The 24,751-nt window shown below is 43.8% G+C and overlaps 1 long non-coding RNA gene across 1 annotated transcript in view; it reads left to right on the forward strand.

Annotated features, from left to right (window-relative positions):
* Window positions 1–14,806: 14,806 nt before the first annotated feature.
* The window catches only part of LOC116950461 (uncharacterized), a 51,269-nt gene continuing 41,324 nt past the window's right edge, over window positions 14,807–24,751 (forward strand). Inside the window, exon 1 of the long non-coding RNA XR_004404020.2 lies at window positions 14,807–16,115. This is a non-coding gene — a long non-coding RNA (uncharacterized LOC116950461). The remainder of the gene's footprint in view (window positions 16,116–24,751) is intronic.

Consider the following 24,751-nt stretch of genomic DNA (forward strand, 5'->3'; position numbering starts at 1 on the left):
AAATCTGGCTGTCTGCCTGATGATGCTAGTTGTAATTACTGGCGGAAAGTCGTACTCAGATTGTAAATGTTGTGGATTCGGTCTCCACCACACTGCAGTGCTAGTAACGAATTGGAATGTTCTGTTAACGTGACAAACCTTACAAATTGGCTGTGTCAGGTAGTGGCGGGTTTAACGACACATTTACGCGATCTAACTAAAAAAAAAACTGGATTATGGATATTGGTTCGGAAAGCCTACGTGTTAAACTAACACAGGCATTCAAAGATATTCAAAGTTCATTTGAAAACATAGCCAAAACAATGTAAAGATCACAACAATAATTATGATGATGATGGATAAAGGAACAACTTGTATGACATACACTTACACCGGGCATAATTTCAGCAAAAACAGTCCCGAATGCTATACCAGGAACAATTTTAGTACACCACATTATGTCGTCATTAATCTTCCCTATATTCAGATCAACCTGTTCAGAGGATTATCGGAATGTTATAAGTGGTTCAATATAGGTTTCTAGATGTGTGCTTTGTACTATTGTGGTAGTGCCTTATGCCAATAATCACAACTCCAAGCCAGCCTAGAAGCGTTCTGGTAAATATCGAGTGAGATATTAAGCACTGCTTATACGTAACATTAATTTGATTTGTAAAAAAAAAATATGATGGCAAGATATATGTTTATGAATAATCATCAAACCGTGTAATTTTAGATGATCAATTTGAGTAGTAAGTTTTCTCTCTTTAAATGAAGGGATGCATCCCAGAAAATCCGAGCACCGTCTTTTCAAGCCAGAGATAGTTAAGCATAGCCTAACACCATCTCTCTTGGGCAGAAATAACCACAATATCCCCTGTGGTCGATACACTTTGCTGCAAAAGCAAGATAAACAGAGAGTCGCACTACAGTAAGCCCGCTCCCCACTGTTATATTTATCCCTTTGAGCGTCATAAAACCTGTGGAAAAATGCATCGACGAGGATTATATGTGTTTTTTTTATTTCTCAACAAAAAAAAACGAACCGCTGTTAATTATCGCCCGTTGGATAGCGGCGCGAAGGGGTGCCCTCTGCGCGCACGTGAATGCGCCGCACACAGAGAGGGCAACACCGTGGGAGCTCCTCCGCATCACGGCGCGATCATTACGGCTGAGGCAGCAGCGTGAGGCTCACGCGCCGGGACTTCCCGGCGGGATGCGGGCGGTGGTGGCGGTGGTGGTGGGAATGGAGCCCCCGGGGCCCCCTGTAGTTCGCCACCAAGAAACGGCTCTCGTCGGCAGATGAATGGAAGCGCGCGATGAGTGACGGCTAGCGCGTTGGGAGGAGGAGGAGGAGGTGGTGGTGAGGATGCTTGCTGCTCGTTGTGGCTCAAATGAGGGTAAAGCAAGGCGGTGCGCTCCCGATGTGTCTCTCGGGGTTGTACCCGCGAGCTGTTGCGCTTGCTGTCCCAGTCTCTTGCTTCTTCGCCCACTCGGCTCTGCCTCGTGGGGCGGCGGGGGGGGGGGGGGGGGCTTTTCTGGGAGCCTTCTTCAGACGAGCAACGCGCGGTTAGAGTCGGTTAGAGTCCGTACGCATGGAGGGGGGAGGGGAGGTTGACCCAAATGCATACGCTTGCATATGGGGGTCTACTGACAATGTCCGTACGCATAGGAAACGGGGGGGGGGGGGGGGGTGAGTGAAGCCTCGATAATAATAATGCAGCTGGCGGTGGACTTATCTATTTGCTGGAACACGTTAATATTATTAATCCTTGATCGCTTCTACGTGGATTAAATATCGGCCGTTCTATAGGATTCGGGGGGGGTGGGGGGGGGTGGGTGCGTCAAGCGAACGTACGCAGGTGTGTGGGGGGGGGGGTAAATAGTACGCGTGCGTACAGAGAGGGGGGGGGATTGGTCAAGTTTTGACAGATTTTTGCGTTGCGTACTAAATGGATGGCCCCTTACGGCCAGAAAACCACGTTAAGGGGTTAAGAGTTGTGGCCGTGAAAAGAAGACCTATACACAGGGAGGCGTAGATTGGTTGTTTCACGTTTCCCTCCCGCACAGCATGCACTTAAAGGATCAGGGACGCAGAACACTGGCCCTTGCAGATAATGGGAGCGGCCGATGCACGTTCAATCGCAAACTGAGGAGTTTTGCAGAGTAAAATTTTAACCTGTACAACGTTTTTTTTTTTTAATTGGCGGTGGCCGATAATAATTATTTTGTTCATATTCTTCTGGTTTTAATATTTAACACTCAATAACGATACGCCGTTGGTTGGATGTGTATGCATTTTCATGGCGCGTGTATATATGTACTTTTGCAGAAGAATTGAAAGCTGGTAGACAAAATAATTGGCGGATTAAAATATATATACACACGGAATAAAAAAAAATATAGACTAGAAAATAAATTTAAAACACTAAATATTACGTATTAAATTTTAATTTTAGGTTGATATAATTATTGCTGCATTTTATGAGCGCACAATGCATATAAAATTATTTAATTGTGATTATATGCTCGTATATTTTTATCATAATAATTATTCTATCAATGTAGTATGGACATAATGTCAAATTATGTATTTGATACATTTTTATTTGTGTAATTGATTAAATGTTTTATATAAAACAGTAATTACATTAAAATAAATACTAATAATACATTGTTTTATATAACAAACAAAAACATTTCCTCGATACCTTGTCTATAAAAAATGTAAAATATGCCGTTATGAATACAATGCTTATATGTAAATATATTTCCGTGCACATAAGTGCTACAGTATTTTCATAACTAATGCTTTATTTTAAATCCCGAGTCTACAAAGATGGTCTAATATCATACATTAGTAATATGTGGAAATGTAACATCTATTACTCCATTACATAACAAATAATTGAAAACATTTAAATGCAATGCAACTATTCTTACATTGACTAAAATTTGCAATGCATTCTAAGAATTTAGATAGTTTTGCGTAGCTACATTACTTCCCAATTTTGCACGAAATATGTTTTTTTTTAATAATACAGATTTAATTGAACTTAAATAATAGTACGTAAAGCGAAATTCCTAAAGTCTGGTCCAGTCTGACATGTACGTATATATGCATTTTCTCCACTCGTCGTGCAGTATAAGCGTGATGCCCTAAATCGTGGTTTGCATTCGGGGGAGTCACAATCAATTGGCAAACGTTAAGGGGGCATGGACCACTCCACGGTGCCCTCTGCATTTCCAGTGATTGTATCGTTCATGCGCTGATGGCTGAGGCTACGGCAAGTAAACATGTAACGTCGGCACATTGCACACAATTGGAAAATATTGCACGATGCAAAATGAGGTGGATAAAATGTAATGTGTTTGTGTAGCAGAAGCAGCAGCTGCGGCGTCTAAGGCAATCTGGCAGAATTGTGGAACGCTTTGCCGAGGCACGCGCATGGAAGCATCAACGGCTTAGGCCACGATGACATCTACATCTTCATAATCTGACTTTAGGCGTATCCTTTAGGCAGAGAATCGTGTATATATTGTCGATGTGGTTGGCAGCTGTGCTGGACCAGTGGCGAATGCGAACTCTATAAGACCTTCATCTTTGCGTGAAATTGTCTGCGGATGATGATTGAGATATTCTGTCCCGGTTTCTTTTTTTCTCGTTACTGAAGTTTTCCGATCAAGGCTGATGGCTCAGAGAGACGGATTATTTTCTCCTCGATAAATAAACTCGCAATAAAACTCCTCTGCAGATGCCGCGCCATTCTTCACGTAATGTAAATAATATACAGGGGGGAGTCTAACAACCAGATGGCACTCGAAATTTGTTTTAATAATTATCCAAATATACAGGGTGATACGTTCATAGATACCCCACTAACATATTATGGACACGTAATACAATGGTAGATTAGACAATGTTAACGTAGGTCAACGTCGTTAAAGGGAGAAAATGCTGTCGGGAATGTGCCCGGGAGATCACATCCACCATGGAGATGGAATGATGAAATCGGTTGTAGGTGCGGGACAGATTGTTGCCTCACTTGGTCATGAGAGGTGACATTAGCGCCTTGGGTGGTGGGGGGCTTCATCCAGCAGTGGATTGACGATGGTTGTTAATGACGAGGAGCAGTGTCTTTAGTCCACATCGAAACGTGCTTGGCCTGGACACCGACACCACCCAGAGAGAGAGAGAGAGGGGCTGTGTCGCTACTTTCAATGGTTAAATAACAAAATCGTATATACGTTTTAAAGGATCAAAATAATCGTAATCCAGACAGTCGGGCTCATTGTCCAGCGCAGAAACACTGCGACAAGAAATGACTGCATGGATGACGATCAGTCAATCAGTTACGACACGGGGGGGGGGGGGGGTGGGAGCAATAGCTGTCACATAAAACCACCGCCAGCAATTCCCCTTTGCATTTTTATCATGACCTTCAATGACACCTAATTATTTATATTTTGCCAGCCAACTTGAAAATGTTTCTTTGAAGAAAAAAAAAACATTGTTTATGAGTAGAATAAGCACTGACGTGTGTGTGCGCGCGTGTTGTATGTGTCTGTGTCACTGTGTGTGTGTGTCACTGTGTGGGGAGCGGTAGTGTAGCGGTGAGCGCGCTGCACTACCAACCTGGCGACCCTGGTTCGATTCGCGCTCATGGCCAACACCAGTGACGATTATCTGAGCCAGTCCTGGGCCTCCCATAGGTCGACTCAACCTCAAATGAATACCTGGTGCGGTGTGTAAACATCGCCACTGGGGAGACAAAGGCGGTCGGGCGTAGTGCTGGCCACCCACCCCCTCGTGTACCGTTCCGGCCTTCATAGGTGCTCGCTAACAGCACTTGCCCCTACAGTCTGTTAAGGCTATATGGGGGATCTTTGTCTTTGGAGCGGTAGTGTAGCGGTGAGCGCGCTGCACTACCAACCTGGCCACCCGGGTTCGATTCGCGCTCATGGCCAACACCAGTGACGATTATCTGAGCCAGTCCTGGGCCTCCCATAGGTCGACTCAACCTCAAATGAATACCTGGTGCGGTGTGTAAACATCGCCACTGGGGAGACAAAGGCGGTCGGGCGTGGTGCTGGCCACCCACCCCCTCGTGTACCGTTCCGGTCTCCATAGGTGCTAACAGCACTTGCCCCAACAGTATGTTGAGGTTATATAGGGGACCTTTGTCTTTCCCCTATGGATGTTCTTTCGGATGAGTTCCATTCCTTGGCCGGCACACCTTCATAAGCCTTGGCTATCGGTCATGGGCTGCCTAAGCCCACTAATGCTATCCCAATTAATCCCCCTTATCAGAAACAACGCCTCAATAATCATCCCAAAAGCCCCGACTTTCAATGAAAGGACTTGACATTTGGGCCTATAATGGTCACAATTCTTAACCATAAAAAAATGTAAGTGCCCTTTAACTGATGCTAATACATGTGAGCGTGTAGCTGTCATTATGAAGACAAATGTTAGAGCACAGACACATCCCACTTTGTTCAAAGTTGTTTAACATTTAGCTCATTTGCTTTTATCTAAGCCTGACAATCTATTACCAAAAGAATGATTAAGTATCAGTATGATCATAATACAAAACAAGTACTGTATGATACATGAGTACAGCATAGTGGATCGGAACGTCACGTTGTGATGGGGTAAAGTGTGGGTAATCCCACCTCTTCCAAAACACCTAGCAAATAGGCTCTCTAGATCTCCTTCTAATGGAGTCCCTACAGCCCTTCGTTCAGCAGTTGTGTCACTTTGTAATACCGTCCAGAGCATATTGTACTACTTTATTATAGATAATATGTTGGACTCCTCTTGCATGCTGGGCAGACGTCTTGGAAGACATTCGTGTGCCCACACTTTAACCCAACTCATGCGACCTGCCGATCGGTTCACCGTGTTGCAGACATTTATACTGCTGGGTGGAGCCGGGAGATGGAACCGCTCAATCCACCATGGGCTTCATCACTCATTAAGTACTGCTGGTTTTGTATTCCCCGTAATACTGCAAAAATAAATACACTCAAGGGGAGTAATAGATCTACTGCAAATTGGAGTGAACATTTTCCTTGACTTCTCTTCTGCTCTACAATGCTAATATAGCCCAAAGCCCCCTTTTATGATTCATTCGACAGATATCGCTTCTACTTTGCGGGGGCTCCATTACATTTTTTTTACTCAATCTGTGTTGGGCCCTGACAAAGCTGGCCCTTGCAATTTGTATGCGATAGCGGTTACTGACACGTGACACTTGTAGGAAATAGTTGTCAGCTGAGCGGCGAAGTGTAACCAATCCTTGTGAAGTGTGTTGCTTTAGGCCAGGAAAAAAATGTACATGCGAAGTTATCCGGTGAGATGAAAAAAAAGTAACATCGGCCGCTAATTTCATAGGGATTTAAAGACGCATTCAGGTATCACAAACTATGATTTAGTTTGTCGGGCATGTAAAGCATATCTATTAATCCATTACGTCTTCTAGTTAGTGCCCGATTAATATATGTTTTTATTGCGCTTTGATTCCTCGTGTAAAAATAAGTAAGTGGTTATGCAAGATGCACGAGTGGTGGCGGGGGATTGTTGACAATTTAGCGAAATAATCAAATAAAGTTAATGGTAATTAAATACAGAAGTCGCCGTTGTAGTTTGCAATTTACAGTTCAATTGCAATGTGAAAAAGCATAGAAACGAACTTTATCATCTGCAGAAAGCAGATAACAAATTCGATTAAATGAAAATTGTTTTTGCTCGAATGCCATAAAAATATAGTTGCGCGTATATCGCCATTCCCAGAATATTTTAAGGTCATAATTCAGGCATCAAATCACACTTACTATAAACGTGAATGATACAAATTTCTCTTTAATCTACACCATCAACCATAGCTTCATTACAAACAGGTATTGTATAGGACTGATACAAACACACACACATCGCATTCCCAATATTTGACAATCAATTACGTGTGCCGGCTGATGATTAAAGATCAAAGATAGGCCAGCGAAACGCAGATGAAATGTTTTTGCGTGCAAACTTTTTTTTTCTGAATGAAGTTTTCAAATGTACATCTAAAATGATTCGGACAGCAAAACGACAGATATCGCCAGCAATGCATGACGGTTAGGATTGCTATCGCGTTTTGCCGAGCGGTGACTCACGATCTCTTGAACCGCGCGAGCTCGCAGTTGCCACTGTGCATCCCGACCTATAAAGGGGGAAGTGATACAAAGGAAAAGGTTAAGTTAGCGTGACATGTACTTATTTCTACTTTACACGGATGGGTATTTGATTGTGGAATGTTGTGAGGTATGCGTTTCCTTTGTCTAATGCATGGCACGTTGTGATGCCTTAATGTACATTTAGATGTATTCCAACCACTGTAGACATTTATACACTTAGTTAACTTCTGAAGCACTTTACTTTCTAAATTACATGAGCCGGCCTTTTCTGTCACTGAATCTTGAAATTTCATGCGATTATCATCCTTGTTATAAACTCTTATATCTATTACCTCCAGTCACCAAGCAAATTATTACCACCTACCTGGCTCTTTGGAACAAAAAGTTAAACTCATGTATTCACTTTAACGTCTTTGTTCAGTTTTTTTTAATTAAATTTGTCCTATTAAACCTCCGTTTCATTGAATCCACATTTTTACCCCCCAATTTAAATGATTAAGATATTTCTCTTCTATGCGCTCCATCAGCAGGCATTTTTGTTTCATGACCGTAGTCCATTATTTTAAGGCGTTTGTAACTTTTTTTATCTCGTTTCCCCTATTTTGTACGTGTTTTAACACATTTTCTCATTTAAAATTACAGAGGTCCCCTGTTTCTGAGTTCAATCACTGGGATGACACGGGCATACAGTGAGGGAAAAAAAGTATTTGATCCCCTGCTGATTTTGTACGTTTTCCCACTGACAAAGAAATGATCAGTCTATAATTTTAATGGTAGGTTTATTTGAACAGTGAGAGACAGAATAACAACAACAAAATCCAGAAAAACGCATGTCAAAAATGTTATAAATTGATTTGCATTTTAATGAGGGAAATAAGTATTTGACCCCTCTGCAAAACATGACTTAGTACTTGGTGGCAAAACCCTTGTTGGCAATCACAGAGGTCAGACGTTTTTTTTGTAATTGGCCACCAGGTTTGCACACATCTCAGGAGGGATTTTTGTCCCACTTCTCTTTGCAGATCTTCTCAAAGTCATTAAGGTTTCGAGGCTGACGTTTGGCAACTCGAACATTCAGCTCCCTCCACAGATTTTCTATGGGATTAAGGTCTGGAGACTGGCTAGGCCACTCCAGGACCTTAATGTGCTTCTTCTTGAGCCACTCCTTTGTTGCCTTGGCCGTGTGTTTTGGGTCATTGTCATGCTTAAATACCCATCCACGACCCATTTTCAATGCCCTGGCTGAGGGAAGGAGGTTCTCACCCAAGATTTGACGGTACATGGCGGTGAAGTTGTCCTGTCCCCTGAGCAGAAAAACACCCCCAAAGCATAATGTTTCCACCTCCATGTTTGACGGTTGGGATACTGTTCTTGGGGTCATAGGCAGCATTCCTCCTCCCCAAACACGGCGAGTTGAGTTGATGCCAAAGAGCTCCATTTTGGTCTCATCTGACCACAACACTTTCACCCAGTTGTCCTCTGAATCATTCAGATGTGCATTGGCAAACTTCAGACGGGCATGTATATGTGCTTTCTTGAGCAGGGGGACCTTGCGGGCGCTGCAGGATTTCAGTCCTTCACGGCGTAGTGTGTAACCAATTGTTTTCTTGGTTACTATGGTCCCAGCTGCCTTGAGATCATTGACAAGATCCTCCCGTGTATGTCTGGGCTAATTCCTCACCGTTCTCATGATCATTGCATCTCCACGAGGTGAGATCTTGCATGGAGCCCCAGACCGAGGGAGATTGACAGTTCTTTTGTGTTTCTTCCACTTGCAAATAATCGCACCAACTGTTGTCACCTTCTCACCAAGCTGCTTGGCAATGGTCTTGTAGCCCATTCAAGCCTTGTGTAGGTCTACAATCTTGTCCCTGACATCCTTGGAGAGCTCTTTGGTCTTGGACATGGTGGAGAGTTTGGAATCTGATTGATTGATTGCTTCTGTGGACAGGTGTCTTTTATATAGGTAACGAGCTGAGATTAAGATAACACTCTTAAAGGGAGTGCTTCTAATCTCACCTTGTTCCTGTCAAAAATGTTATAAATTGATTTGAATTTTAATGAGGGAAATAAGTATTTGACCCCCTCTCAATCAGAAAGATTTCTGGCTCCCAGGTGTCTTTTATACAGGTAACGAGCTGAGATTAAGAGAACACTCTTAAAGGGAGTGCTCCTCATCTCAGCTTGTTACCTGTATAAAAGACACCTGGGAGCCAGAAATCTTCTGATTGAGAGGGGGTCAAATACTTATTTCCCTCATTAAAATGCAAATCAATTTACAACATTTTTGACATGCGTTTTTCTGGATTTTTTTGTTATTATTCTGTATCTCACTGTTCAAATAAACCTACTATTAAAATTATAGACTGATCATTTCTTTGTCAGTGGGCAAACGTACAAAATCAGCAGGCGATCAAATACTTTTTTTCCCTCACTGCAAATTACACAGATTTTCCTGAAATAGAAGAGAACGTTGATGTGGAGTGCGCTTCATCGTCGGTCACTAATGAAGGATCTCCTATGATTAATATTGGATGGTTATTGTACTTTTAGTTATTTTTATATTACAACTCATCACGAGCCCTGGTACAGAGCACAAATCGTGACCGTGCAGGGAAGGGGGGGTGGGCGTGCAGAGACTCCGTGGACAAAGCCCCAGGACTCAGTGTTCCTGTGTTTAAGGAATGCGGGGGGGGGGGAGGGGGGCAGAAATTGGGTTCATTGCTGAATTCCAAGTGGGGACCGCGAGCGTGGGAGTTTATATTTGTTGGGATCGATGATGAAGGGTATTGTTCTTTTTAGTCGACGTTATACCTGTCCACATTGCATTTGCCATATAAATGTACATCGATCTTCATAGACACATACAATAGGTGGCAGAGGCGTAGAAAACAACGAATGCTTTTTCCCACACGAGTTAAAAAGTATTTGTATATATGTAGATATATTATATATATACACAGACATATACATAAGAGATGAGGTGTAGACTTGAATTGGGAAGGGTCCTGCCATCATTTATGCACGTCAGTGTTACACACCAAAAGGTGTCCTCAACTGTCAATGATTATATAATTGATGAAAACGATCTAAGGTAGTTTTCTTTCCATCATTGTGTCCCAAGACATGTACATGCACAACTCCAGTTGTTGTTAAATTTTGATATAAAGCTTTCGTGACTGCAGGGATTCAAATACTTATTTCCCTTTCGGTAAAGTCACCACGTAGAAGGGAAACAATAAAAGAATTAAATAATTTTTTATTTTTTATATTTTTATTATTTTATTGTTTCCAGTTGTTGTTGTTGTCGTCAGCAAATAACATCGCATTGCTGGACAAAGACCTCCTTCTACGTCCTTCCCTTCTTTCCTTTCTAGCAGTGGCCTCCCAACCCCGGCATGACGTAGTCTCTCTGATGCCGTCACTTCTGCTGTCTCCCTCCGCATCCCTTCTCTTTTCTCCGGCCTCCACTCCGTATGATGTCACTGCATTGTGCGCTTTCAGGTGCTCTACTGCAGCCATCTGGAACGCTCTTCCTTCCGATGTTAGGAAACCCCTGAAGCTATGCACTTTTACATCTATAACTACTTTTTGTGTTTAGTTTGCTGTCCTTCCCCCGCTCATCTTATTCAGGTGGTTGGCTACGCACGGTGCGAAATAAGTTCTGCATACATACAGAAAATTGCGTCACTCCTCTCTCATCAGCTATTCTCAAGAAGGTTCCTGCCCATTTCCACTTGTTTTCTTTTGCGGTAAGGACAGCATCGGTCACCCCTGTCGCTTGCCTTGTTTATTCATTCATCAGCTCATATCTATGACTTAATTCTCACAAACGTATTTCCAGAGATCTTTGCAAACTCCATGGCCACTTGCTACTTACCTGCCCGAGATTAACATGGTAGTCCACCCTATAAAAACCAAGTTAAACCTTGGTTAGCTTCTGAGATCTGACAAGATCAGACATTTTGGCTGATGAGGTCATCCGCATAGGCGTGTTCACATCTATTATGAAGTCACCAATAATACTTTTGCATCTTTTTACGGCAACGGATGTGATCCGCATAAATACTATGCTCAAATTTAATTATGTTTAGGAGTTCATTCTCATAATATGTTCTAGTGCTCCCCCTTTAGAAGTGCACATTTGACATGGTAAAGCGGTGTTCTGTTCAATCAGCCACTGGCAGTGCCCATTTGATTGTCAATTTGCTCTCCTCCGGCATTTGATGATCACGCACTGACATCTGCAGGATTTTTCAGAAAATGCATTCAGGCTCGAAAAAAATATCTCACTTTTAATTTTACGACAAACAAACAGATGCTCATTAGTTGAGGCTAAGCTGATCGTTACACGTAGACATTGGGTTTGAGCTGGACGAACCCGATGAGCTATGAAACTGTTTGCGACAGGTGACCAGCCCACACTGTGGGGTCGGTTATGGCCGGAAATTACAGAGGAAGTTTGTACGGATGGCACTTTGAAATAAGCGTCAACATTGCATTCAAAAACTGTCACTAAGCATTCTTTGAAATATATTCTGAGGTGTCGGCCAGTAAGGATCGTGCTCTTGGCTGGCTCGAGGAGCTGAGTGTTTGACCTGGTCAGCATTTGTCACATTTTTATTTATTTATTCACTGCTTTTTGTGAATGTGTTGATTTCCCCAATTAGGAGCCGAGTTCCGTCTTGATAGATGAGCCCCTTCTTTGATCTGCTCGTGTAATTATTCTACGCCGGCGTTTTGAGATGCATTTGTATGAATGCCACGATAAGACATTCAATGTAAATAGTATGATCGAACGTACAGTACAATATTTCGTATGTATTCGTTAGACTTGCTGTCTGTGTTTGCAGCGTTAGTTTTAAATGGGACATGCATATTCTGACAACTGTTAGCCCTATTGGTCAGTATCTTCAATCAAGTTAGTTCACCATTCATGTGTTCCCAATGCCGGCTATAACATTAGCCTGGCCACACGTTCATCAAGAGACCAATACGTCAACGCGGCCAGAGCTGTTGATAGCTCCGCACCTCGCCAACGCTCTCCACCCGTCCGCCAGATCCCACAGTGGCTGCACAGTGGCAAGGAGGCCATTCAAATCGTAGACTCTGATTTCTTTATTATATATATGCATGTTGAATTTCTTTCGCACCTTACTCAGAGCCAACCGTGCTCATCGGAGGTGCGGGGGAAGGACAACAAACTAAAGACGAAAAAAAGCAGTTCTAAAGAAATACGATTTCAATCTAAATAAAAAAATGCGTCGCTCCCAGTGGCTTCCTAATAACCGGAAGGAAGAGCATTCCGGACGGCCGCAGAAGCGCATCTGAAAGCACGCGATGCGGTGACCACCGTCTTCGTTTCCATGCGCGACCGAAAGCCGTAGCGAGGATGACCGAAGTTGGCAGCGTGGTGCATGCTCCTTGATGAGATCAGTCAGGTATCGTGGTCCATTGGCATATATACAGGATCGATTGTGTTGAGCCTTTCTTTGTTTAGCGTCCACTTATCACCTTCACGTTTACTTTTGCATGGAGTAAAAATCTACTTTAACGTACGGTGCAGTTTGTGTGAATGCACGACCCATTCGGTCTACCGTCCTCACCAATAATTAATAACTCGTCAGATTCCTCCAGTCTAAATAAGGATTCTGATTCTGAGCTGGCCAGCTTGGCAGTGTCAGCCAAATCTCCTTCCGAGTGGTTTCATGAGTACTCCCTCGCGTGGAAGCAGTGGCATGTGCAAGCAATTAACTACACTGCACTTTTTTTTTTACTAAGTCTGGCCCACTGAGCTCTTTCGCTCTATTTAAGAATCGACATGGCCGTGAATGATAGCTCAATGATAGCAGCCAAATACTCTAAATGCGCTTTGATTCTAAATGTGGAAGGAAAAAAAAAAACGGACGCACCCTGAGAAAAATCCACACGATCCACGGGGAGAACATGCAAACTCCAAATATACAGGCATCAGGGTCAGGATCGAACCGAAGACCCGCATACCAGGCGAGGTTGTTAACATCTCGCCACAGCCGAGCTCCACGGTGGCGATATGTTAGTGGTGCGCTGCACCTTTACCTTTGCATTAGTCAACAACATTCGAACACACTGGGCTTCAGAGCTGTTGAGGCTGGGCTAATTTCCAATGCATGCCGTAGCCTATAGCCGCATCCGCTCGCGGGAAATTAAAACACCTTCACTCCTTTATGTTACGGTTTACCGATTAACGGGATGTGTTGCGTATTATAAGAGTTGTGTTTTTTTCATTCTACCTTGTCGGTCTGCATGGAAACGCATAGCTTGACTGTGAGCGATGGTCAAGACATGTGGAGGCCTATATCCAGCAGTGGATTAATCACGGCTGTTCTATATGATGCTCATGACAATCTTCCAATACGTGAGCTGAGTATTTTATGAAAGAAAAAATCCTCATCCCGCATTTCCCAATTGAATGACCGATGTTAATAGTCACGGACTCAGTTGAAAGGATTTGCTCCATTAATGAGATGCAGATTATTTTGGTCTTGGCTTTTGAACGTTTACAGATAAGCAACATCCCCATTCCGCCATGTCCACGTGCGTGGATCGTACGCACGATTGCATGTGATCTGAGAGTTGCATCGGTGGTCTCGCAGTGGTTTAATATGTAGTTAAATTTAACAGCATACCAAATTAAATAGTCCGATGGGTTTTAATTAAAAATAGCACGCAAAGCACATGTGTGTGCGTGTTTTTTTATGTATATTATATTTGCATATGGAATACTTCGGTTACTAAAAACATGCACTGACCACGGATATATATATTGCTGTGCAATACACTACACAGACACATAAATCCAAAACAATGTTTTCTTTTGAAAAAAAAACTATATCTGCCTAAACTCCCCGCACCTCCACACACATGCACTGTTGAGCCCACTTAGTGCAGTCTCGTTCAATCTGCCAGTGTTTACCGTTTGATTAATAATTTAAAGCCTCTAAAATGGGTAGCTGCTGTCTCCGAAGGCGAAACAAGACCCCCCCCCCCCCCCAACACAGCCCCGCCGATGACTTTGCTTGCGCTGGAATAGTGAAAAGACTGCATCGCTGAGTGATGGCTACAAATCAATCCAGGAGAAAATGAGCTTTGTTCGGTCGTTCTGCTTTGCTGGCCGTCAAGGGGTGTAAAATTTAAAAAGTTGGGGTGGTGCAGAGGTTCTTGAAGGCCTCGGGCAGAGTACCAAGTGCCCCCCCCCCACTCCCACCCCCTTTTATTTATGAGCAACACAAAACAGGTCCAATGTTGTGGGGGGCCCCTCTTGTGTGTGGGACCTAGAGCAGGTTGCCCCCATCCCCATTCACCCACTCCTCCCCCTTCACCCACCCCCTCCCCCTTCACCCCCTCCCCCTTCACCCACTCCCCCCCCTCCCCCTTCACCCACCCACCCCCTTCACCCACCCCCTCCCCCTTCACCCCCTCCCCCTTCATCCCCTCCCCCTTCACCCCCCTCCCCCTTCACCCACCCCCTCCCCCTTCACCCACCCCCTCCCCCTTCACCCCCTCCCCCTTCACCCACTCCCCCCCCTTCATCCACCCCCTCCCCCTTCACCCACTCCCCCTTCACCCACCCCCTCCCCCCTTCACCCACTCCCCCCATCCCGCCCCTGTTCCTGGGGGGACCTGGGCCCAGCAGGCACGCCAGGAGTCTCGCCCACAGCGGGAGATAAACAACACTGCTAGGAATATATTCTGATTTGGTTATCGCTTAATGTACCAGTCGCCAAGCCCTGTAGAGATGTTTAAGAGTAATTTATTGAAAAGAAGAAACTTGGTCGTTAAGCTTCTCAGTCGTCTGAATTAAAGGGTTGTCTAAAATGTGCCACACCAACCCCTGTTTGCCCCCCACCCCCCCCCCCCACCACTACCACTCCATAATCGCCCACGACATTCGACTCTCCATTCTAATTCACCCTTTCATGTCAACTTGCCACCCTGCCCAAAACAATCAACCACGATTGACCATATTGAACCATTGGGGTGGGAAGGGGTTTAAAGAAAGACACTTTTGTTTCAAAGTTCTCCATGGATCTGCTGCAGTCTATCTTGCTAACCTCTTGTTTTAGTTGATTCTCTTTCCCCCGACCCTCTGCTCGATCAACCGAAGACTTTCCGACTACATCACTCGTCAACCTCAAATCATTGGGTGAGTTGTTCATTCTCCACCGATGTTCCTGACATCAGCAACTTCCTCCTCCTTGACCTTCTTCTTTGGTATGGATTAATAACAGCAGATTAAAGATGTAATTTTGTATTTGTTATCCACTCAATGTTTTGTTCACACGCAAAGTGGACATCGTGCATTCCTCCTTTAAATGAGTGAAGACAGCAACGGGGTGTTTACGATGCGGTCGATGGTTTGCCATTCGTGGCCACACTCGCAGACTGCCGAATCTTTGATGCGCCACTTGTGCATCAGGTCGCCATGTCTGCTTTGTTACTGCATCCCTTGGCGCAAATCCTTGCTCAAGATGTTGATCTTTTTTGGTCTTGAGTTTATTTTGATTCGTTACATGGATTATATTCAAGTTTAGCCGGTTGTCCGGCTATTTTACAAAGGAGATCCATGCTGCGTGCTTTGTTTTGTCCGTCATTCTTACTGCACTATAACCATATCATCATTGTTGACGCGTGCCTCTCAATGAACTTACCCTGCAACTATATAGTGTGCTGAGATATGACATTTCGAGGCTATATAGATTGTAATATTGTTTCAGTATACTATATGTAAGAAGTGTTGTTCAATCCGAGAGTTTTTCCATGCAGCGAATAACGTTTTTTATTTCCTTGCTAGATGACATGGTCCACCTATCATGGTTGTGGTTTCACATGTACAAGTCCGTTCACAAATGTATGAAGGACTCCCCACACCGTGACGTTCATGGAGGATGCTTTGACCGTACCTCACCACGCCGGTGAGTGTGGGTTGGCGACGAGGAGTAAGGCAGGAGCAGTTCTAACATCCCTTGCCACTGATGTCAGCCGTCGTGGCTGGGATTAGAACTCGGGGTCTCCATATGCATAGCGCAGCATGCAAACCACTCCACCACCCGCGCCACGGTAGGGTATTGACCGCTGTAGTTCCCCAGCAAAACGTGCAGCTGTTGTCGGGATGACTTTGCAGTGATTAGCACAGTTTTATTATGAAGTTTCACAGCAGCTCGAATTAATTTCAGGACTTCACACAGGTCGGGTAGCAGCAGGTGATAATTTTACTTAGCAGCAACACATCAAATTCCGTGATTAACGGTGTCGGCGCGCAAGTGATGTATGACGCAGCGCTTTCTCCGTCCGCGGTTCAAAATGGGAATTGGGCTTGGGCACCGATCGGTTGGAGCTCGCCGATCTGTAACTGTGGGAACGAGCGGTGAATTAATACAACAAAGGCACTGTTGCTAATAATGGCAGAGCCCTCAACTGAAACTCGTTGGTCGCCAAACAGGGGACAGGCGCTCGTGATCTCGCCGTCCTTTCTCACGACGTCGAAGCGGTGTTGTCACATTATTTATTTTTTAAAGGGCACGCCGAGACGAACACATCGTAATCGTCCATTCTGCTCCAGAGATCCCCACAGTCATTAGGAAAGTCAATCAATGTTGCAATTAAACACACACAAAAAGCGAAAAACATTTTAATCATCAAGCCAAACAATTAAAATTGTCATTCTTAATCACAATGATGTTAATCTAAGCCGGGAGTTATTTATTTTCACACCGAAGCTAAGGATTTGTGTTAACTGTGTGCAGTGTATTAAATTGTCCTTTTGTTAATAAGTGTGGGTACTGAGCACTGCTAACGACTGTTACGCAGCGCAAGGTCATGCAGGTTTGACAACGTGTTCAGGATCATTATCCAAGCTGTTGTAATTAGTGTGAATGAGGTGGCCGGGTGACTCAGGGGTCAGGGCACTGGGCTGCCACCGCTGAGATCCTGGGTTTGAATCCAGGCAGCTGCCCATGATTAAACGAGGTTGTCAGAAGGATCCAGTTGATGGTGTCAACCCGGTCACCAATGACTGCAAACGTTAAAAAAACTGAGCTATATCGTTTTTTTTTCAGAAGCTCAACGAGGTATTTAAAAAAAAACCTGTTTTATAGAGGTGGTTTATCGTGTGTAAATTTACATCAGCCAAATACTCTAAACGCATGTTGACTCTAAATATGGAGAGAGAGAAACCGGATGACCCGGGGAAAATCCACGCGATCATGAGGAGAACACTCAAACTCCAATTATACAGCAGGTGTCAGGGTCGTGATGGAACCCACGACCTCCTGCATACCAAGTGAGGGCGTTAACATCTCGCCACCGAGGCTCCCAGTATCAGTATACCTTTCATGAGTGAACCTTGAAGCAGTGTTTTTGAGAAAGTACACCACATTATATTGGTTCCTTTTTGAATTGTAAAATAAATATATAAACCCAGCTGTTAAGAGTTAATTCACAAAGTGTAAAGTTGCCATGCAACAAATATCTGTAGCGGGGAATGTTGTGAAAGTCCAGTGCCCCGAGTGTGCATAAGGGGTCAAGTGAAGTCATCTCAGAAGTGGTTCTGTGGTACCACCTCCCATGGGGCCGATCTCTAACATGGGGGAGGGAGGGGGGTGCCCTGCTCTGTGAGATGTCCACATAAACTCTCTGTCCAAAGGTGTGCATCAAGAGCACAAGTGGAATACATTTGCGAAAAAGACCAAAAACTTATTTTTTTTCCTACAATTATATCGTCGACACGTAGGCTTTTGCGACCAATTAGTCGTTATAAAGATTTTCATTTTGTACGATGATGCTGGATGTAATTAGCAGCGAAACGTCACGGTATTCGAATAGTAAATGTTGTGGGTTTACTCTCCAACACCACCGGTGTGCTGAAGTAGCAACTAATTGGCACGTTTTGTTTGACGTGACAAACCTCACTAATTGGCCGTGTCACGTGGTGGCAGGTTAGCAACACATTTATCTTTTATGCGATCTAACCCAAACAAACCCTTATTATGAAAAATATCTTCAACACTTTACACGTATATATGTTGAAAAACGCTTGATTTGATACTTCTTCTGCCCAATTAACTACATGTATGAGAAAAAGTCGAGCTTTTCGTGCAGGTGGACTGTGCTAGCTATTTGTGTAAATCGTCTTTAAACAAAGGCGTCCCAAAGAGTTTAAGAAACACACACACACGTTCAGCTTTACTGTTGTCCTGCTGTAGATGAAATCAATTAATACAGATTTGTTTTTGTATTCTTATTTTTTTAGGCTAATAGGCATCTCAATTCTCAACAATCGTGTTGTGATGTCGTGGCACCTAACAATTAAGATTGCTAAATATATAAGTATGACTACTCTCTACAAACAATACATTCTACGATAATTTAAAAACATGCGGCTATAGTGCATTTTTAGGCAGTATACACTTTAGAAAAACTTAAATATTGGTGTTATTTTAAAGTAATTAAAAAGAACGCCTTTTGGGAGGAGTGGACATCAATATTGTATCTTTCACCGCTCGTGTGTTACTGTGTTTCAAGATACAAGCTTCTCCGAACCACAGACATCTGTAAGTTCCTTCCTCTTCTGCTGTTGCCTGATCAAGGCTCTATCAGCTCGGGTTTAGTACGGATAATAACGTAGTACATGTGCACAATAATTATAGAGCAAGGTTATTGTGAAGCCGCTATGTCTCACAGATGAGGGTCGCCTGCAAGGTGCCACGGTGGTGAGATGTTAACTACCTCGCCAGGTATGCAGGAGGTAATAAGTTCGAACACGACTATGATGCCTGTATATTTGGAGTTTGCATGTTCTCTCCCTGTGGTCGTGTGGGTTTTCTCCAAGTCCTCTGGTTTGCCCTACACATTTAGAATCAACATACGTTTAGCATATTTGACTGTTGCTATACGTTTCCACATGGTAAGTCACTTCAGCTGTCATTTGTGGCCAGGTCGCTTCTGAAAAAGAGCTATATAGCTCAGTGGGCCTTACCTAGTAAAAAAAAAGGTTAAGTTTAGGGTGCTATTTTGCTGTGCGATCTTTGCCAATTAAGTCATTTGCGAGTAATTTATCGAATTTGGACCGTGACGATGGCACATATGGTCTCCCCTTTGAGAACGACATCACGGTTTTTGGCACAGCGGACATCATTGCCAGGCAGTGAGGCTCGTGGATGTCTGCGTGGACATTTCCCATGGAAAGAAATGGCAATGTTCGTCTATGAATGAAAAAAAAAAACAGATAGCGTGAAATTACACCACCTCCTCCACCAGGCAGGCTGTATTGTCACACGCTCGCAACGTGGACATTGTTGGTCTTCTGCTTAATCTTATACCAGCGTCCGTGTGCGCGAGTTTTAACGAGACAATATACTTGCGTCTACTCGACAAAGATGCCGGGACAATGTGGTTGGCAGTAGAAAAGGAAAAAAATTCTGCTTCTAAGCTCTTACATCTTTGCTCCCCATCTTAACAGACATGTACTAAGCAGCATGAAAGAAATATGTTAAAATAATGGCTTGAGGTCTCCATCAAACAATGGATTGACAGATGGATGCACATCAGCATACCTTGTTGAGGCCAAACTTCGTCTTCGAGGATGATGATTTAGTTGACTATGTTTCTGATGCATTAATTTAGTCAAGCTTGTAAGAATGAATTATTTACAAACTACACGTACGCTGAGATTCTGAGTTTGGATCCAGGCAGCTGCCCATTGTCGAAGCAGGTTCATCCATCTCTGTGAAATAAAGTATTGTTAGATCCGCCCCGACTAGACATCTTTAAAAAAGTGCTTTATAGCTCTACGGATTCCTCCAGTATGACTATTTTTAGTCTGAACATTATAAGTCGTATGCGGAGTGAGTGGGAAAGGTCTGCCCCTCTACTGTGTGTGGACCAGAGTGTCACGTGAAGGACATCCCAGATCTAGCTCTGCGATACCCGCATCTGTGGCCCGCTTTCTAACGCGAAGGGTTGCACTGTTCTGTGAGGGAATGGATACTTCACCTCATTACATGTTGCCAATATCACAATCGGGAGAACATTTTGGGGTAAATAACAAAATATATATAATATGAATAAAGACGTTGCAATGACGACAACTCTGGTGACTACAGTACTTTGTGAAATAATGTTGATGTGGTGATGGCATTAAGAAAGTTGAATCTTTTCCTTTCACCAACTACTGAGAAGCTTTCCGCAAGCCGTCTGGGAAATAATTTGCATTTTTTTTTATTTTCGTTATTTTTGTTATTTCTCTTCAACTGCCGAGACCGGGAGGGCCTTGGGGGTGGGGTGTAGGGATGAGGGGAGTATGGGAATGAGGGGGGGTATTTGCTAAGTTTTAAAGGGGGCTTCTGATGGAAAATAGCTTTGGCAGCTTCTGATGACATTTCGTAGGATTCCCTGTGAGCCTGTTGCCGTACAGGTTTGATGGTTTGTACTGCAAAGCAAGGAACATGTGTGCGTGTGTGCAAATCTGGTGAAATTTTATTTACAGAAAACTTTTTTGAAGCGCATTTCTGAAATTTGACGTGGCATTTCCTTCTCCACCTCTCCTCACCCTTTGGAGAAAAAATAAAAAAAAATTGTGCCGGTCACGATTGCAAATTACAGCACGTAAAATGCACCGCATTGTCTTGAAAATTACAGAATTTGGGAGCGCACAATGACCATGAAAGGAAATATTTGATTCAAAGTGAAGTTGGCTGTGCCTCTGACCGATTCACCATCTAGCTGTTTAATTTTGATGTGTTCCCCCCCCCACCCCCCTGCGACCCCCCCAACTCTCCTGTCCGCTCAATGCTTCCCATGTGCAGCTCGCCAGCGAAAGCTGCGCTGCATTCAGCTGTCCGCAGCAGCAGCAGCAGCCTGAACATTCATCGCAGGGAGTTTCCTCCTCGGATGGAAACGTGGCCTTGATTTCAAAGAAGAATGCACACCGTACACAAATGCCAAATGAGTGCTCGCAACATAAACATGAACTTTCTGCACTGCAGCGTATTAATTATGCTCGATAATTACAACGGGGGGGGGGGGGGCAATGGATCCAGCGCTCACATCATTCCACTCCCCCCCGTCAGTAGCCCCCTACCCCCTGCTCCCTCCCGCCGGGAGGCTCGTGAAGCAAACCCACGAGGTGAATTCTGTGAGCCCCGACTCTCGGAGTCTCGGTCTTAAACTCGCACAATAAATCAACGAAGGCCGTGTAATGCCACCGCGTAGGTCTCTTTGCAGTCGCGCTGCGTTTTTGGGTCGGGGACCGTCTGTCGTTCAACTTCACGTACAAAGTGTCGCTCCGCGTGCTCGGAGCTCCGTCAAAAAACGGATTATTTCAGTTGGACATCATGCCACGCAATGCGCGATACAACCTGATACAACATTGGAGAGCTATGCAGTTAACAGCTGTTCATGTATCACTTGCCACCGATATCAGCCACGTTCAAGGATCGAACTGAGCACGCCGAGTTCAATAGTGCAGTACACTAACCACTGCACGGCCACTCTGCTCACTCGTAAATGTTGTGAATTCATGATCCCAATGTACCTACTCTTAGATACACATTTGGAAATATTTCGGCGAGCGATAGCATGTAACTAAAGCTCACATTAAACAAAAAGTACAGATTACACCAGGTAAAAAAAAAACTAATTTCTTCTGCAACACTCCGTTAAAACTAGACCTGCAAATTAAGTAAACTTAGAAATATCAAGTTATTTTTTTTACAGATAATGCCACCAGTGCCCTGCTTCATGCACACGGTTAATTGCATGAGGTACAGGCATCGGCTAGGAAACGATTGAAACAGTTGAACTACCCCGATGGAGTTACCGCAGGCATTGTTTCATCGCAGCAAAGGCGTCGTTATTGGTTCACGCGGTGAGCTCGGTAGTCGCTTTTTCCACTTCGCCGTCCACCTTTCTGTACTGGATGTCTGGGGGAACTTTTTTTTGTCAGCTGGTTCTTGGACACACACACGGTCTCTTTGTCCGGACCAAGTGAGAGTGTTAAAAGTGTTAAAGTGTAAAGAATATATTTTTTTCCAGAATTCCACGGGGATTGCTTTCTTTAGGATTTGGGGGATTTGAGGGGCATATGAGGAAGGATGAGTACATTTTGGTCGGATTGATTTGGTCAGCATGAAGCTGTCACACAATTGAGGATTGTGCACTATCTCTCTTGCCAGCACTGCCACGCCACATTCATCTCCGATTAAACCCCGGGGAAACACCTGCGGAAGTTCTCTGTGTTGGCCCTCGCCGTGTCCTAAATACTCGGAAGGAATATGTGAAGAGGAAGCCGACAAAAACGGCAAGCAAAAATTAACGTGAGCGCGATTCAATTTGATTTACAGCGTTGTTATTCAGTTTTAAGCGCGCTATAATTCATAAGCATCCATGCATGCAATATATTAATTTTGATGAAAAATATATATTTTGACAAAATAGTCATCCTTGGTTTGTTTCAATGCTGTTGCTGGTTTCATAAGTAACACCAGGATATAATCAAATTATATATAAATAAAATAAAAATATATGAACTATAATTCACAACCAATGACTCTCGCCTGTTACATCAGACCACGTAGTGGTATTAATTTATGAAGCCTTATTCTGCTGATGGTTTAGTGAAGTGAAGACTGTCAAGGGTGTTCCATCTATCATCAGCGTGTATTACTTTAGTATAAATACATGTTAATTTTGATTCATATGTTGTTGTTTTTTCTGACTTTATGTGAACGAAAAGAGACAAATTCGGCCGTTTTCTCATTGAAAATAGGTAAATTTGAAAATATCACTGTCCTGGTCACAAAAGCAAAGTTTGTGGGGAATACTAGCCATTTTCTATACTTTTTAGGCATAAGCAATTACGAAATAACACTTACTATCCAGAAACCAAAAAAAAATTGTTTCACAGTGTAATCATCATCAGGCATGATTAATCCGCTGCTGGATTAAGGCCTTCGCAAGCCATTGCCATATTTCATGATCCTGCACATGAACTGATTTCATTGCTCCATCTCCTTGGGTTATATCATCTTAAGATGCATTGCATTTGATTCCTTGGCTGCATTCCATTCCTTGTACTTGAAACCGGCTCGCTCAATCCCTCTCCTCCCGGTGATCGTAACGAGGGGACAGGCCGGTTAATAAAGACAACAATAATTGACGACTTCGGAGGCGATGAGTGGATACTCTGCGTTGTGCTCTGCTCTCCTCTTGAGTATCGAGTGACTCCACCACCGAGGGACACCAGAGGATTGTGGAACGTCAACTCGTTATTCCCAAGTGTTCATCTGAGGAGCATTCGTGCATCTGTAATTCAGTGATGTGCGGCGAGGTCAATGGCTGTGGAGGCACTGGCTAGTGTCAGAGCCAGATGTACACACATGAACCCGATGGAGGTAGCTTAAATTCGCCATTCAATTGGCAGGTTGCACAATGACTATGGGTTATGCGACCGTATGTTTCATATTTCATATCAGCATTCTTTACAACACACCCAAACAGGTAAGTCACGTATTCGATTCATGTTTTATAGGCGAATGCAGTTCCACTATTCATACTCATCCAACACAAATGAAAATATATATTGCATGGTCTTACCTATCCTTCTGGACAAAGAAGTCAGTGACTTTGTTGTAGAAGTCCTCTTTATTTTTTTTGTTTTAAAAGTCTCTCCATCTGAATAGAGATGATTGCCAGGGATGAAAGTCGGGCTTGGTCAGTCCGATTTCGACTGTATGTTTTGGGTCGTTTCAAAGCAGAGAACGACCTTTCAATGGACGCTGTTGTAGCTGGTATAGTGAGCACCGGCTGGGCTAACTTTGTCGCCTCGGGAACCGTCTGCCACAGATCATTCTGGGCCCAAAAGCTGAGGAGCTCTCCGGGTGATTTGCATTCGTTCCTCACCATTTGTGAACTATACAATCCGATAAGATCAGCCTTTAGTCTAACAAAGTCAAAGTACCTTGCATATTTTGATAGGCTCTGTAGTTTGGTGCCATTGAAATGTTGTGACATTTCATAAAACTTCGTGCAATAACCAAACCAAAGGAAAGATAGCTCACCGAAATGATCAAACCCTCGCTTTTATTTGAACACTGATATTATCCAGAATGTTATGAAACATTATTGTCCTCAGATCGGCTGTTTACTTTGGGCGTTGTATGTCAGGCCAAGTGTGACGCATTTCTGCTCGAATCGATCATAGAACCTGTCAAACTCTTGTCTCGGGCGTTCCGCAACTCACATTGTGTCGCGGATTCGCGCACAGCAGAATCCAATGTCCATTACTTTATTCTGCAGCACACGAAAGAGTGCATCGGTTTCATTGAAAATGCCCTCATGTGCCATTATGAAGAAGCAGGTTGATGTTTTTGACAGCCAGAGATCATATCCGGCGGCCGTCACCAGGGTGTCATTGTCCCAACCATCGAGATTTTCGCTCATAGTCCGGAACACAGCACGCAGATCACATTGCTACTTGCTGATCGTCCGCACTAGCCTAGAATTTTAGCTCCATCTCGTGGGCACTGCTCTTGGTAAACGTCGCTTCACGACA

Source organism: Petromyzon marinus, chromosome 39, assembly GCF_048934315.1.
Source record: "Petromyzon marinus isolate PM22_M1 ecotype Great Lakes invasive population chromosome 39, UKy_Petmar_22M1.pri1.0, whole genome shotgun sequence".
NCBI classification, from domain to species: domain Eukaryota; kingdom Metazoa; phylum Chordata; class Hyperoartia; order Petromyzontiformes; family Petromyzontidae; genus Petromyzon; species Petromyzon marinus.